The sequence below is a fragment of the Haemorhous mexicanus genome, chromosome 3 (genome assembly GCF_027477595.1).
Source record: "Haemorhous mexicanus isolate bHaeMex1 chromosome 3, bHaeMex1.pri, whole genome shotgun sequence".
Classification (NCBI taxonomy): domain Eukaryota; kingdom Metazoa; phylum Chordata; class Aves; order Passeriformes; family Fringillidae; genus Haemorhous; species Haemorhous mexicanus.
In genome coordinates, this window is record NC_082343.1 from 55350668 (window position 1) to 55367211 (window position 16544).

The 16544-nt window shown below is 44.2% G+C and overlaps 1 long non-coding RNA gene across 1 annotated transcript; it reads right to left on the minus strand.

The window, feature by feature from the left end:
- Positions 1–2652: 2652 nt before the first annotated feature.
- Positions 2653–4594, minus strand: LOC132325057 (uncharacterized). The gene is made up of 2 exons (XR_009485825.1): positions 3635–4594; positions 2653–3303 (listed from the first exon to the last, which is right to left on the minus strand). It is a non-coding gene; the product is annotated as an uncharacterized LOC132325057 (long non-coding RNA).
- Positions 4595–16544: the final 11950 nt, after the last annotated feature.

Below are 16544 nucleotides of genomic sequence, written 5' to 3' on the forward strand. Positions count from 1 at the left end.
TCGGCTGAGTGGGAATTATTTAAGTTTGCTCTAACTTAAAGATAGCAGTGGCAACAGAATTTACTTAGGAGCCAGACAGGCTCCTATGCCAATAAAATTGCACTGCACTGACCCAGAGAGGGCATCTTGCTAGTAGACAGATCAGTGGTTGGGCAGGTTCTGCTGCATTTCCTTCCACTTGCCCCAAAACATTTGCACAGAGCAGCGTTAGACTCGTGCAGCAGGGACAAGCTGACAAACGGGCAGGGAGCTGGGGGGCACTGAAGGGTACAAGAGTTGTGCCTGACAGGTGACAGCTGGCCCCGGGCTCTCTGCTGGGCAGCACAGGCAAGTGAATGTCCTGAGGCTGGAGAAGTGAGGTTTCTCCAGAGTGACCAACCTTGCAAGCTGCCTGCCAAAACCCTCATATGGCCAAAGGTTAAGGAAGAAGAGAAAGCTCCAGCATGGATTTACCTGATCCCCAGGGGCCCATGCTCTCCATGGGGCTGGGGAGCCACCTCTGCCAACATTCTTCTTCTTACAACACAGTGCTTGTGCCTGAGGTCTCCTGGCAGATTTGACACACCAAATGAAGAGGAAAAATATAATTTACTAAAATGTAAAAATTAAAAATTACGAATCCAAATTCATGTATTTTCATGTATATAACTGCCCAAATGATAGGCACTCTCTCGTTCTGGTTAGTAGAAACACAGACTGAATGAAAATGTTATATATGTGCCTGTAAATCAGCACTGTCTGGAGACATACCAGTGAATAAAGATAAGCCTTTCTCCGGGAAAATTAAAGAAAAAAAAAAATCTTTTTCTTTCCTTATGCCTGTGTGGTACTACCTCTGTACCTTTAGGCAATTTGACTTCCTCTTCCAAAGAGTCTCAGCTACTGCCTCACTTCAAGAAAACACTGCTGCCCTCCAAATGCTATTGAGACACAAGATCTCCTGCCATCTCAGTCACAGGTGACTTGCAGTCCCTACAGAAGTGCTGATGAACTGCTCTGAGGGAACACACCTACACCCCATGCCTCGGCAGAAGGAGCTGCCCAGCCTTGCAGACAGTACAGGGCTGTATCAGTGTCTGTGGGAATGGACTGGATGAACTGAAGGAAAACTAAAAGGGAATCTAAGTCAGGAGCTGAAACTCACAGGAATCAGGAGAGCTCTTCCCATCAACCACAGGGATGCAGTGCCAATGCCCCTGACCTCTCCATTCTTCCTGTGTGACTTCAGACTTGGGAATTTGGACACCTACTAGCAGTCTGAGGTTCATTAAGAAGTTACTGGGAAGTACAGACGGTTGCTATGGAAGTGCAGACAATGTGGTATAAATGTATGTTGAGTGTGGGGCGGGTGGAATAATTGTTCTGAAGCCCTTTTTTTGGGCTGAAGCCCAATACCTGTTGCTGGTTCTGTGGAACTGAGCTCCTTATTCCATCCCTTACAGGCCCGTGTCCTCCAACTAAAGAATAAATTTAGCTTTACTGTCTTTATTTACAGTATATGCTAACTCACTTCTGGAGAAAAGCGCTATACAAAGCCCAAGGTAGTTTCATGTTTAAGCAGCTTTTGAGGAACACCTCATCCTCATGAAACAGCTGTCTCTGAGGGGCTGCTAAAGCCACAATCTGCATGGTTATCAGCAACAGAGATGGCAGTCATGTAAAAGAAACATGACTTCTCAGCAGGATGGGCTTGCATGGTCACTCTCTGTGAGCAGCTGCCGTCTCCCATTCCATATGCCGCCCCTTGCTGATCCACCATCAATCAGCAGAGCAATGAGAACACAGGTGAGACAAACAGGAAGAACAACAGCTCTACCGCTTGGCTTTTGCCCACATCCATCCTGAGCTGGATCCTTGTACATGTGGAAGTTGTGCCTCCAACCCAAGAGCCATACACTGCTATAAAATCCAATCCATATGGCAAGGATACTCCTCAGCAGAAACGGGACCTCTATTCATTTCTCCTTAGGGAAACAGCCTTCCCTCAGATAATTCCTCCCTGCCTTATGACAGACACACTGGATTTCCACTATGTTTACAAAAGCACATGAGAGTCTATAGAGGTTCTCCAGCCTTGACAGGAAAGGAATCTTTTTCAGGAGGCCCATGCCTGAATATTGTTCAATACCATGGGATGATCATGCTCCTTTTCTCCATGTGGTCTGAGGGCACTTCCACTCCTGGGCACTAAAATTTGTCTTGTTTTTGGGAAAAAAACCCTGCAAGCATTCATATGCCCAAACTGACTCCTCAACAGCAAGTGTAGGCAGCAATCCACCTCCTTCCAGCAGCGAGGCTGGAAGAGGAGCTCCCCGTGGGCCCTGAGCCAGGCTTGGACAGCTCAGGGCAGAGGTGGGGGGCTGGCATCATACAGCCCCCCACACCACTGGCACCTCATCCTTGCTCTCACCCTTCAGTGTCAGCAGGCTCTCAAAGCCTGCTCCCGTGCCCTAGGTAATAAATACAAGCCCTTGCAGATGTGGAGTGTGGAATTTGTAACTGTTTAGGCAGGCATTGCTGGTATTTTAATCACTTTCTCAAATGGCCCATCTGTCTCATTCTGCCAGCACACAAGGACTGGAGCTCCACAGTTTCTTACTTCAAGTGTTTAAACAAGCAGCAAGCCTTTTGGCTTGTGGCCACCTTCAGAAATACAGATTATTATTATTTATTTATATCAAATAATTAACTAGGAAATACAGGCACGGAGCAGTGCTCAGCTTGATAATGTGGTGTTATACAAACACACAGCGAAGCAACCTTCCATCCCTCAATCGAAGTAACCGGCAGGAAACAACAAGAGAGGTACAGAACATAAAGAAAGAGCATTTTTGTGTCACAAAGATTTATTGCAAGAATTGCTGTCTATGACTTACTAAAGATTGTGGAAAAAACCCCCATGTTGAATGAAACGACAGTTAAATGTAGGGATGACTGTGCTGGGTCAGAACAGCAGCGTTTCAAGTCCAGTCCAGGACTATCTCCAGAGCAGCCAACAGGAATTGCCTAATGACAGCATGAGCACAGGGGAGGCTGCTCTCCAAAATGCTTCTGCAGGATGAGGATTTGCACCTCAAAGAGTTCCTGGATCAGAGGTGTTTGTGCTGAACATCCCTGCGCAGATTTTCCTTCCGTGATCATGCTCAATTGCTCTTTAAGCTGCTTCCTGACTCCTGTAGCAGTAACTTCCAAGATGTTTTGTGTGAAGAGGTACCTTCTTCTGAACCTGCCACCTCATAATTTCATGTGATGATCACTCTTCTTCCCCAGCTGTTATGCTAAGCATTTCAGTAAATACCTCTCCTTGAATCCAGGGACAAGAAGAAAAAGAGAACTTCTAGTTAGAGAATTCAGCTGTATGAAATCATATGTATATATATATGTGTGTGTGTATGTGTGTGTGTGCATAAAAATTATGTAAGATACTCTACCCCAACAGAAAATGCATATTCTTTATTATTTTACCAAGGTCTCACAAAAAAAAAGGCAAAAAAACCACAAAAAAACTACCCAAAAACAAACAAGCAAAAAACCACAAAACCAAACAAACACACAACAAAAATTAAAAAAAAAAAAAAAAAACCAAAACAAAAAAAAAAAACAAATCTGAACCCAGTGATCCTACAGCAGATACCTTATCTGAGAGTAGCAAAGGACTATGTCCAAGCAGTAGGGTGAGAGCAGGTGCAATTGCACAGTGCAGACCGAGAACACGTGTTGGGAGCATGTCCACAAAACCAGCACAGCTCAAGCAAGTAGGGACACATCTTTGAAGGGGTCCGCTGAACTTACAGCCCTTGCAGTCTTAAGTATAGTCAGGAACTTGGTATATTTTTAACATTTTCCTTATCATGTGTTTTTTAAAAAGGCACACATCTTCAACTAGGAGACTGCTTGCTTTCATTCTGAGTCATTTCAGTTTTCACAGTTCTGCTCTCCTTACCTCCTGGTGATGCATCCCCATATTTCCCAGCTGGAAAGGGGATAAAAAGAAAACCCCACCTTAGGTTTTTCCATGGGTGGGTTTGGGTTTATGCATTCATGGTGCGTGTTTGTATCAGCTGGGGAGCCCGAGCTGTGAGCTGCCGGCAGAGCAGGCCTGTGTCCTCCCCGCAGCATCCTGCCCAGAAGGGGCCTGGCGCTGTGCTATCTCTGCAGCCTTCTCCCGTGGCACCAGGGCTCAGACTAATGCAGGAGAGATGGAACAGCACGGGCCAAGGCGATAAGCTTTATCAGCCCGCTTCCTTCACTGGGAACAGGCAGTCTCAGGTCTCAAACAGATGCTGTTTTAAAAGCACACACAGGTCACGGCTGCCAGGACAGGTTTGGGGTTTTCAGGATGGCGTGGCATCGGCTCCCCTCGGTTTCTGCAGAGGCAGGTGAAGCGCACGCTTTGAAGGGAGGAAGGAACCAAGACCTGCAGGAAGAGTCAGCGAGTCCTTGAGGGAGGACAAAGTGACTAAGCCAGGCACCAAGGGCCCCGAGGGCGTCACACCCTGCCCCGGGGCTTCTCCCGCGGGCCGGGACCGCGCCCAGCCGGCCGCTCGGGGCGTGGGTGAGCCGCGACCAGGGGAGGGCCGGGCGGTGGCGGCGGGGCCGGGGCGGCGGCCCCCGCGCTCGGGCAGCGCCACACCTGGGCCGGGCGGCCGGGAGGGCGCCGCCATTTATAGCGCGCTATTTCGGGCGCGCGGGGCCATTGGGCGCCGCCGCGTGACGGCACCGCCGCGCCCGGGGCAAAGTCCCGCCGCTCCCGCCGACGGGGGGGGCACGGGCGGCGCCCCGCGGGCTCTGCGCGCATGCCCGGGCAGCGGCAGCGGGAGCGGGAGCGGGAGCGGGCCCGGGGCTGCTCCGAGCAGCCCCGAGCGGTCCCCTGCCGCCTCCTGCCCCGCTGGAGCCGGGAACACGAGGCCCGTCCCTGGCCGAGCCCCTCTGCCGCCTCCGGGCGCTGGCGCTGCCCGCTCGGGATGGCGCGGCTGGGGGAGCTCCCGGCCGCTGCTGCTGGGGAGGGGAGCAGCGCCCGAGGGTGGGATTGGCAGGGTGCCAGAGGCGCACTTCAGGCTGTGCATCCCTAGCCGGACCTGCAGAGCGGGAGAACGTCGGCAGTCGCATGTCCATGTGTCGGGCAGCGCAGCGCTGAAAGGCTGGCAGGGGCAGCTGGGCTCAGGTGTGAGAGTGATGGGAGCTGGGTGCGAGGGAGCAGTGACACCAGGCACAGCTGTCTTTTGTGTTGGTCCAACTGTGAAAGTGTGCTATGGCACCTGGGTACCCCTGACACCAGCAAAAGGAACGGGTAGGGAGCGGCCAGGCTGCGTCCATCTCTAGGTGTACAGGCTACCTTCACAGAATCAACTAAGCTGGAAAGGACCTCTGAGGTCATTGAGCACAGCCTATGACCGAACACCACCTTGTCAACTAGACCATGGCACTAAGTGCCACATCCAGTCTTTCCTTGAAACGCCTCCAGGGATGGTGACTCCACCAACCTCCCTGGGCAGACTATTCCAGTGTCTAATCACCCCTTCTGTGAAGAAATTCCTGCTAATGTTCGTCCTAAACCTCCTCTGGCACAGTTTAAGACTATGTCCTCTTGTCCTGTCACTAGGGTCTGGGAGAAGAGACCAACCCTCATCTAGCTACAACCTCCTTCCAGGGAATCACAGGCTTCCTCTGAGCCTCATCTTCTCCTGGCTAAACAACCCCACCTCCCTCAGCCATTCCTCATAGGACTTTTGATGCAGACCCTTCACCAGCTTCATTGCCCTTTTCTGGACCTTAAAATACCTTAATTCAGTTTTGCTGATTTGGAGCTCTAGGTAGGAGCATCCTCACATCCCCAGTCCTCCATGACAGGATGACACAGAGTCTAATGACTCAGGTCACTGCAGAATTTTTTTTTTTTTTTTTTTTTTTTTTTTTTTTTTTTTTTTTACTTATAGCATGAGTGCTTTGTAAACATTTAACAAATGGGCTGAATGTTACCAGGACTCAGTGCCATTCAAAAATAGCCTCCAGAACACCTCACCCATAAAAGCCATGTGTGACTTTCATGCTCCATTTATATAGACAGTGTGTGATGATATCTTGTATATACGATTTTTGGCAGCTGCAGTCCCTCAGGTCTCCAGGCCTGGTGGATACATCAGTGAACACGTGAGAGGAGGGTCAGAAAACTCCATGGGGAAAGGTGAAAGAGCAGACTGCCATTTCATGTGGTTGAAGAGCTGCACAGTAAGTAGTGTCAAGATCCAACTGCCCAGTATTGCTACACGAATGCGGAAGTTTCTCCAGTCCACCAAACTGTTCAGCTAAGACAGCGCTTCAGGGAAGGTGCAATTATTGGCTTGGCAAATGTAGTATGGGATGGAACAAGCTGTGCAAATTACCTTCCTTAAGTCTTACAGGACCGAAGTCTTCATCATCCCTGAAGTTCTTGGATGTGACTCTCAGGAGAATATAGAAATCAAATCCCCAGTTTTCTACAGCCAGTAGAAAAAAATGCTCCTAGCATCTTCTCAGAGCAATACAGGTTGGAAAAGCAGCAACATATTGGCATAGCCCTGAAATAGTCATTTGTGTAAGCCCTTCATCGCCCACGGGATTTTGTCTGCGCAGGCAAGATGTGTGTTAATCTGGAGCCTGAGCCAAAAGTCTCCTGGGCAGTTTCTGCCAGACCATAGGTCTATCACATGCTGAGCACACAGACCGAGAATGACATTTTACATTCCTTGTCTGCTAGCAGCTATAGTAAATAATCAATTAGTTGCACTTTGAACAATTTGGTTCACACCTTTTCCTGACTTAGACTACATTTCTGGCAAGTAGAGGGCAATACATAAACTTTGCAGAAACCGTTTCTGTTTGTCCATGTCCTGTTGAAGGGTTTCAGAACCCATTTATGTTATGGCTTTAAAGTTATTTCCAGGTGTACTGAATTGTTTAAACTAAAGATTATGCTACTGTTTGCCTGGCAGTGCTTTGTAATGCCTAAAGAACAATCTTGGCTATGTCTTTTGTCCATATATTTAGAAGTGTATCATTCTTGTACAGGCACAAATTATGTGTGTTTGTTCTACATATGAAGCACTGTTGAAAGAAAGAGAAATGCATTCCTCCCAATAGCTGCTGTTCATTAATTCATTAAAAGAAAATCTACTTCTAAAAAGCTGTTCATTCAGGAATTAACATGTAGTATTCTAGAAGTGTTCCCAAGCTGCCACTTCAGGACCACTATCGAGCCATATACAACAGCGTACTATGAAATTACACATTTCACAAAGTTGGGCACTTCACTACTGTTACTATATCTAGAAATTGAAATTGGGGAATTTCTTCATGCTCACATTCAGAGCTTGATTACAAGTCCATTGTAGTCTATGAGAGTCTTTCCAGGAATTTCACAGTGCTTGAGGACCTGCCCTCAGCACATAAAAGTCCATGGAATCTTTTATAGAGCCCACTGCTAAGTTGTCTTTACTGGGGAAAAAGCTTAGAGGGAGCAGAAAGTTAAGTTTGCAGGTTTAGTAGAGATCTACTTCATATCTGGTTATCTCTGCCCTTGTCCATGTCGTCAGTTGTTTTATCCAAACAAAAATAAAACTAGATTCCAGTTTTATAATAGTCTTTTAATGACACTTTACAATGATTGGAAGGTCAAAGTTCACAGGCATCACAATTTCAGTATTGTTCCTCAAAGAGCCATTTTGGAAAGATTCACACTTCCCAAATGCTTCAATTTGACAAAGTTTAAGAAGAAATTCAAGATTGTATTATCAACGTATAAATCCCTCTGCCAACTAAGATCTAACAAAAGCTTATGTTTGGATGCAAAGATTTTATTGCCTTTGAGCTAACAGTATCAATTGCCTGATAAGCAGAGCATTTCTGCTAATATTTGGAGAATAAACCTTGACTGCAGGGCTTATTTCCTATCACTGAAGCAAAGAGAAGGATTCTTGAAGCTCCCATTAACTTAACTGGGAATTAAATCAGAACCTGTGCCAAAAGTAAAATGCGAGTAGTTCTGCAACATTAAAATAGTGAAGCTGCATTGTTGGTGGAGATGTTGATTTGTGTGAGTTTTATCACTTAAATGTAGTAATTGTAGGTTACTGTGACAAGCAGTTTTGCCACCACCACAAATCAAAGGTATCATCAGGGAATGTCAATGAGGTTTTGTGCTCACTGTGGGGGGAAAAGGCTGAGTAGTGCTTAATGATTAGATGGATCCAGTTTCTGCCTTGCCAGTGCCTTGGTCAGCAGTGTAGTGCACAGCACACAGTTTTCTGAGACTCCAAAATGACAAAGAATGAACTGTAACAAATAAGGTACAGCATGTGATGGAGGGAAGTTTGGAAATGATGTTATAGTCATGAAAGGAGCTAATTTTATATTACAGTTGTTAACACAATGTCATGATCAATTGCACAAAGTCAGATTCTACCTGCCTCATTAATAAAAAATTTATAAAGCACAGGGAAGGGCAGACTGAGGAGTAGTATGTGCCTTTGCATTCAGAAGGCTCTTTTAAAAGACTAATGTAAAGGGGTGTTTCAATAAAATTAATTTGCCATATGCAAAAGATTTCTTACCAGGCTGATCAAATTCTTGTCAGCCTAATGAGAGGCCAAAAATATGTTTGCAAAGCCTGTCTTGTTGCAAATCTTGCTGCACACAGAAAAATAATTGCAACTTTTTTGGTGAAAACGTGAGCTCCAGCATTCGGGGAAACAGTGCACCATTTTGCAGAATGGAACACGAGGTCATTTTGGGTGCATGCTCATTAAGGAAAGGAATTGCATTGGAATGTAGGAGGGTTGAGAGTAAGAATTCAAAGCTCCTATGTCTGCAAGAAAACAGGGCAGTATGTATGCCACGGTGACTTCTGATGTACAGACACCATACTGAAATTCTAAAAATGTTAAGGATGTAAATTAGCTGTACTGAAGATCACAGTCACTGTAAGTTGTCCATCAGCTCTCCCTGAACTCATTAGTCAGCTATTATCCTTGAGCATGTACAGGAATGCCTGCTGGGCCTGGGCTTTACTCAGGCTCCAGTTCTGCAAGACTTTTAAAGGACATGCACAGGGTCAAACAAGTCATTTCACTGAATCCTGGAGAATGCCAGCAAGGCTGAAGTCAGTAGCCTCACAGTGAGGCACAAGATGCCTTGCCACTGGGTCCCAGAGACAGCTGAGATATGCACGTTAAGGCATGGAATGCTGCAAATCCGAGGAGGATCCTGTAGATCCTCCGTGTGAGTCAGTTCCATTCGCTGTTCAGCACTGAAGCTGCACTGTGAGAAACAGCATTACATCTGTCAAGAAAGAAACAATTGGATAATGACGTTTGAAACCTGAACTGTGATTTGAGGGATCAAGAACTGAGCAATCTAGATCGCCTTCTCATACAGAGGTAGTTGTAACAGAACAATACTGGGCTTGTATTATTTATTTATTAATACTTGTAACTTTGAAGAGTATTTTAAGGCATTTGTAAGAAACCACCCTGATGATGGGAAGTAATGATTTTTTTTTTTGGACTTCCTTCCTCACCTCGCCTGTTCAAGTACCCATCCTGGACCTGACCCTGACTGAATGAAATCCATGAGTGTTTGGGATAAAACCAGGGTCTCTCTAATGCTGTATTCAAGCTGCACCGAGCAAAAGTGCTGTGGAACTAAGACAAACGTTGAATTTTAAAGAGCTGGGGTAATTTTCACTTCCGCAGTCTTTTTAATTAGTAACATTGATTTATTTTTACACTGTTGCAGGCTGGTAGCAGTGTAGTCTGGGGCAGGACTGACAGTGCTTGATTTTCTCTAAAGCGTTGTGTTTGCTCACCCGAATGTGCCACTACTCCCACAGAAATGCAGTACTCTGCATCTCAAGTGTTTACACAACACTGTTGTAAAGCAGACAGTAAATTACTTCCTTTATGGATAGAACTCTGGGTACATTCTGCTCACTGCTGTATTAACTGAATATTAATGGGAAAAAAAGACATGAAGAATAGTTAAACCAACTTGTTATACTTTTAGGAAAATTTGAAGTTTACTGACTGCTGTAGCACACCTTTTTGCATCCTACATGTACTGCCCTGCACACATACTCTAGTGAAGGCCCTGGCACAACCTACAGCAGCTTGTTTCCAGCCCAGAGCACCTGGAGTCAGCCTGAGAATCTATTATTTTAAAGACTTTCTCTTCTGTCCCTGTCTGGGACAAAAAACAGGCATAGACATTTCGTTTGAGTTGAAGACAAACAACTGTACTGACCAGGGCCATTTCAATTTTCCCTGATTACCTCAGATTTTTATAATTGCTGAACAACTAATTTGTTCCGTTCATGTCATGTCAAGTTTTCTAAGAGACATAGAACTCACCTCTTCCACCTCTACATGTTTAAATAAGATTGCATAAGAAATCAGGTAATAACACCATGGCTAAAAGTAGCCGAATCAGACTGGTAACAGATGACTGGCACAGACATGGAGTCTTAATCTGGTGTTTGATAAAGCCCATAAACAGCTGGATTGCTGTGATCCTGTGATTGGGTTGACAGAATCAGCCTGATTCTGTCCTCACACAAGCAAAATAATTTCTGACTTTGTCCCTGTGCACTTCATGCAGGTCTTTGGATTATACTTAAACCATGAACACAGTTCAATGTTATCATTTCACATTAACAAGGGTTGGCTGAGAGGCTAATCTAAAGTAACCAATTAAGAATTACCGTGGAAGCCTATCAAAGTGAAGTCATGGAATTTTCTCCACCAAACCTCCTGGTTACAGGCCTAGTCCCACTGGCTTGACTGAAGGGCTCTGGCAGGACTGCAATCTTGAGTCCTGTGGGAAGGGGCTCACTTACAGGCATCACTAGCTTGCATTGCAACAACCTCCAGCTTTCAATCTCTTCTCCATGAGCAGGGTTTCACTGCAGCGGAGTTTACCATAAAAGGGTTACACAGAATTAATTACTGTGTCTAAAATTATTCAATTATCTTTTTCCTAATATTTTTCCTGATATTCTGCGATAGCTTACAGGATGTAAGTTTGAATCCATCAGGGTACTGGATGCATTTCTTCTCAATTATTTCTTTGGTAAGCAAGTTACCAAAAGAACAAGAAAATAACTTAAATCCACATTTAAATCTTGCATGTACTTCTCAGTGGATGTTTTACTGCTTGGATTTTTTTAAGGATAGTCATTACAAAATAAATATTTTAACCCCGTGCAGTTTCTGCAGTCATTTTCCCATGCAATAGCAATTTAAACAAAATTGTTTTGACTAAAGTTAAAAAACTCAATCTCAGAAATTTACAGCCACAATAAGAATCAGTGGTTAGAGATTTTAGAGGCAGCAGAGATTATTTTGATTACCTGCCTTGTCTAACATGAAACTCCGGTTGTCAGGAATTCCAGTAACTTTTGTTTAGGACTTTTTGTTTGAGTTAGATTGTCCTGCTGAAATTTAACACCTGCAAAAGCAAACAAACCTTTTTTTTAGTTCTTATTTAAGCCATTATTTACTCACCATTGATGTGTGGTGGCATTTGAAACACAATACTTAATTGCTACTTGAAGCACAGAAAAAGACATCATTTCAAACACTACACATTGGAAACCTTGGGGAAAATGGTGGCCACAACCATACTTGAAACAACACCACTATTTCGAATGTCCTTAGCACTGCAGTAACTATTTTGCACACTGCATTTTAAGGCAATTTGTGTAAAGAGGGGTTGGTTTTTTTGCTTTGACATTCCTTTTTTTTTTTTTAACTAAGGGTGCAGACTGAACTCTGAGACAAGAAAGAACATTGTGCAATACTCTGTGCTGTTATCTAAAGAATATTGTTTCTTATCTCTCTGGATTTGTACAGCACAGCATGGCTAAACTTTAGTGATGAGTGAGCAGTTATTTCAGGCGACAGGGGTGGAGGGCATTGGGAGGAATGCAGGGAAGGAGTACATTTAGATATCTGGAAAGATAATACATTAGAAGATTATTCCTTGCTATTAGATTTCTTGCTTGTGGGATCAGGAGAGTTCCCATAACTTCAAACACAAAGGGAAAAAATTGTGTGTTGTTAGAGGTGATTGCACTTGGAGAGAAATAAAGTGTGTGAAGTGCTTTCGTTAGTCCTGTGACTACATTAGTCCAGGTGACTTTCTGGGAGCACCTTAGGTGCAGTTCTCCAGGAGGTCCCTGAACCCTCCCAGGTACATCTTCTCTACGGAGAGTCTCCACCTGTGAGACCAGTGTCTTGCTTTGCCAGTGTGTCCAGCTGTTACTCCACCCTGTGAATCAGCTGTACATGCACACCCTGTTTTGCTGTCATCTCTAAGGCCCTTTTGGTGTTTTCCTGCCTCACCATGTCAAACAGGTAAAGGGAAACCAGGCCAGTGGCCAGAACTCTCGGCTTTCCCATTCTGTGCTGCTGTCCTGCCTGGCAGAGCAGCCGTGCAGGACAGGGCAGGGAAAACACTGAACCACTGCCATGTAGACATGGAGACAGCTGAGCCCTTCTTGCAGGCTTTCACAAACAGGGCTCAAAGACCACATTCCCTATGGGTGGCAGGCAAGAAGCCACTTGCATCCCTCGATCCAGAGCGCTCGGACACTCTGAAGCGAGTCTGTCCTGGGCACTTCAACATGCTGGGTCAGAAAGAGGCCTTGATACCTGGCACGGCCCTTACTGTGACAGCAGCCCCAGTGCTCTCAGCGATGGCCCTACATCGGAACGCTGCCAAAGGAGGCCACAGCTTGATGCTGTACTTCCCCCTCCCTCTACATCTGCCAGGCAGGCAGAACACAGCCACGGAGAACGACAAAGGACAGCCCACTTTCTCACAGGAAAATGTCGCACGTAACAGCGTAGCGTGCCTCAGGGACAATATGGCTCATCCAGGACTACAAGGTGTTCCCAGCTTGTGTGCTCCTGGTCTCACTCGGGAACAAACTGGGCCTGGCTTTGGAGATGATCCAAGGTACGACTATGAAGATTTCTAATGGATATATGTTTGTACTAAATTGCCCAAAGCATAGTCCATAAGGCCAAAAAGCAAGGTCTGTAAGGCCAAATAGCATGGGTAGGAAAACCAGCCAGCCTTCTTGGATACAGAAACTCTACTTCATTTCTGATTGCTGCAACAACGTTTTTACCGTTCCAAGATAATTAAACACACTGAACAATTAGCTCATGAAGCACCAGCTCTGGAGTCGCCTAATCCTCACGCTCAACTGATACCAGGTGGAGGGACACAACACCCTACTTCTGGAGTCCAGCAGCACCTCACCCTTCTCCTCCCACACTGGAAGCACTTGAAGGTAGAAACAGCTCCAAAAGGCTCCAAAGGTGCTGCTGGTGAATGCTGAGACATCACAAAAATTAAACCATAGCATAGAAAGTGTTCATAAGGTTACATATGACAGATTTTCCCCTCTCATCTTGACATTTCTCTTTTATTAATAGAGACCAAAGAATTCATCATGCCACCCGTACAAGATAACCAGCTTATTAAATAAATGAACTGCTGAGCTGTGTTCTTCCTAGGAACAAATCAAGTCTGTTTGACATCCTGGTTACATCCCAGGCAGCATGTCAGCTTTATTTTGAAGGCTTGAGTGCTACTCAGTAAATACCCAGGACCTGCTGTAAACAGGTGCAGTTTACCAGCAGTTATCTGCTGTAAACAGGTGAAATTCACCCAGTATTTTAAAGGAGGCACGCTGATATTTTCCAGAGTGTTTTGGTGAGTTGCTAGCCAACATGCTACAAGACTTGTTGTTTATCTTTTGTGTCATGCGTCAGAGGTAATTACTTCACAGGGTAGGTGTGTCACTGGGAAGCACTGAAAACTCCCTTTGTTTCAGGTTACCTGCATGCCTCAGTGTGGCAGGTGAGCAGTAATCAACCTGATCCCCTTCTCCTCCAGCAAGGCCTCACAGAAGTTATTTGGTTTGGTAGCCTCTTTGTTTCTGAGTTACTGCCTTTAAGGCAGCTGGGGCTGATTAGATAAGGTGACTGTGTATCTGCAGTCTTGACATAAAATGGATTTAGTTTGCCCTCACTGTTTAGCAGGGTGGTTGAAAACCAATTAAGGATATATGTAGCCATTTGTGAATTGTATATGAGCTGTTTGCTATGAAACACAAATATTTTTTTCTCACGAATGAATATTTAATTGAGGTACAGTTCCAGGTAAGCCCTTGCAAACTATCAGAGTCAAAATTCAGGTCTGGTGAAAGTAGGCAGTGTTCTACTTTGTTTAGAAATGTCACCCTGCTTGTACCTCCCTTGTACTTGGTCTTACGTCTTCATCAGTGCCCACCTGTTTTCAGCATTATTGTTATCACAGAGCAAACAGAGGATTTCCCAAGAGACAGGTGGATACTTGTACTTCAGACTCCAGCTTGGTGTCTTACTCATGATACACTGAGGTCAAAACTACTCTCCTTTATCTGTGTGAAGAATCTCCATTAGTATATTCTCTCCTTACTCAGTGCTGAGAGCTCCCTGTGCAGCCTGCACTGCTGTTGGGAAGCTGCGGTCCGAGGAGAGGACAAACAACTTCATCTCCTAATGGCACTTGGAAATGTTCATGTCTGCAGCAGACACAAGTGATGCGGAGCGGGAGAGATCATGTATGGACCAGTGATAAACTGCATCCCCAATATTACATATTTTCTGTTTCTCTCACTGTTAGATGCAGTCTTTCACCAGTCTTACACTACAAAAGGTTCACTAGTCTTATACCACAAAATAAACCTGATCTCTAATGTTCAAAGGGAGACAGCTCAGTTGCATAGAGCACCTAAATCAGACTAGGCAAAATATGAGAAGATATCTCATCTAGAGAGCTAGTCCTGAATGGCAAAATAGGCTAGAGTGATATTTGGGACTTCTGAACTTTACCTAGTAACCTCTGCATAAAAATTTTTTTCTGTTTCAATTAGAGAAAAATATGAGAAAATGGTCTGGCACCAAATTGCACCGTAATGCCCAGCTTATATTACTGACTTAACCAAGGCAAGATCCATGCCAGATGTTTTCTTTTTGCTGAGTATTTAACTGTGAATTGCCTTATAGATAATGCAGCTTCTGAAATTGAATGAGAAATACAAGTACCAGTCAATGCAAACAACTTTCAAAGCTTACACTGAAAGAGCACTTGGCTCTGGAGAGAACTGAACAGGAGGTAGAATCACTGCCATTCAGTCTTGAGACTGGGGTTTAAGGCCTTTCTAATGTTACACACTGGATTTGAGAATCACTAGGTGAAACTCAAGAGCTTAGTTTATGCTGAAAGTCAAACAATGTGACTTTAAAACTGATCTTAAAAGGTATGAGTCAGTATCATATCGCAGGAAAAGAAAAGGTACCCTGTCTATAAATTGTACATTGAACTTTGCACTCTTAGCCCTGAAATTCTGAGTTTGGGCACTCTTAGTTAATTTGAAATAGGTTATTACTTGTGGTTTTGAACTCTTACATCGTCATTCCCACAGTCAGAGCAATACAAATGTCAGCAATATATGTAATTATAAAACAACTTGTAGTAAAAATAACAACTGTACATAGACTATGAACTATTCTTCCTTCTATCAACCAATGGGCATTTGTTTTGCCTCCACCTTCCTTACCACTCTCACCTGCTCTAAACACGGATCTGTGCTCTGTCTATGAAGGACATGAACCAAGTTAGTTAATGTTATTTGACATGCAGTTTTTGTCAGCACCATATCTCTACTTTTATGTTAAAAAGCAAAACCAACCAAACGAAAAAAATGTGACAAAACCAACCACCAGGGAAAAAAAAAAAAAACACTAAAAGAGTTGGTCTCACAGAAAGTGCTTGGATGTGCAGGGGGTATTTGCAGTATATGGCACTCAGCTCTGCTTTTAATCGGATTTCAAATAGAAAGCACAAAGGAAGATATCAAGGTGAAATAGAGATTACTTAACCAGGGGAACTCCCTTCCTCTTTCCTTTCTTATCATAAGCATTAAGATCATAATTTCATTTTAAGACGTAAAAGCTGTGTTGGCCCTAGTTTCCATTTGCTTTGAGCCTTGGACAAACATGGCTGGATTTACACATGTGGTGTAATCTCTGCAAATTCAGTATGTCATGAACTTCATTCGTCATTTCACACATTTTTAAACAATGGTTTGTGACATGATTGTTCTCATTCAATAGATTCAGAAAACTCTCAGTGCTTTTTTCTATTTGTTTATTTGTTGGTAAATCAGTAATTCATTGTGGATTTCAGTTACAAAGATGATTACTATAGACTTTCCTTCCCTGGTCACTTTCATGTTTAAACCTGCCTTTACTTTGAGTAATATTTTATCTGTATTTTGCCTACCACTAAGTCTTGCCTTCCTCGTCCATTGTTAATAATTTCTCAGTCTCAGTGTACACAAAATGTAAATGCCAAATTATATTTTTTTCAGTTGAAAAGAAGATTTTATTGTGTACTTTGCATCACTACCTGTGAAAGTTTCCTGTGGAAGAAGAATGTGTTACTAGAGAGGTTAC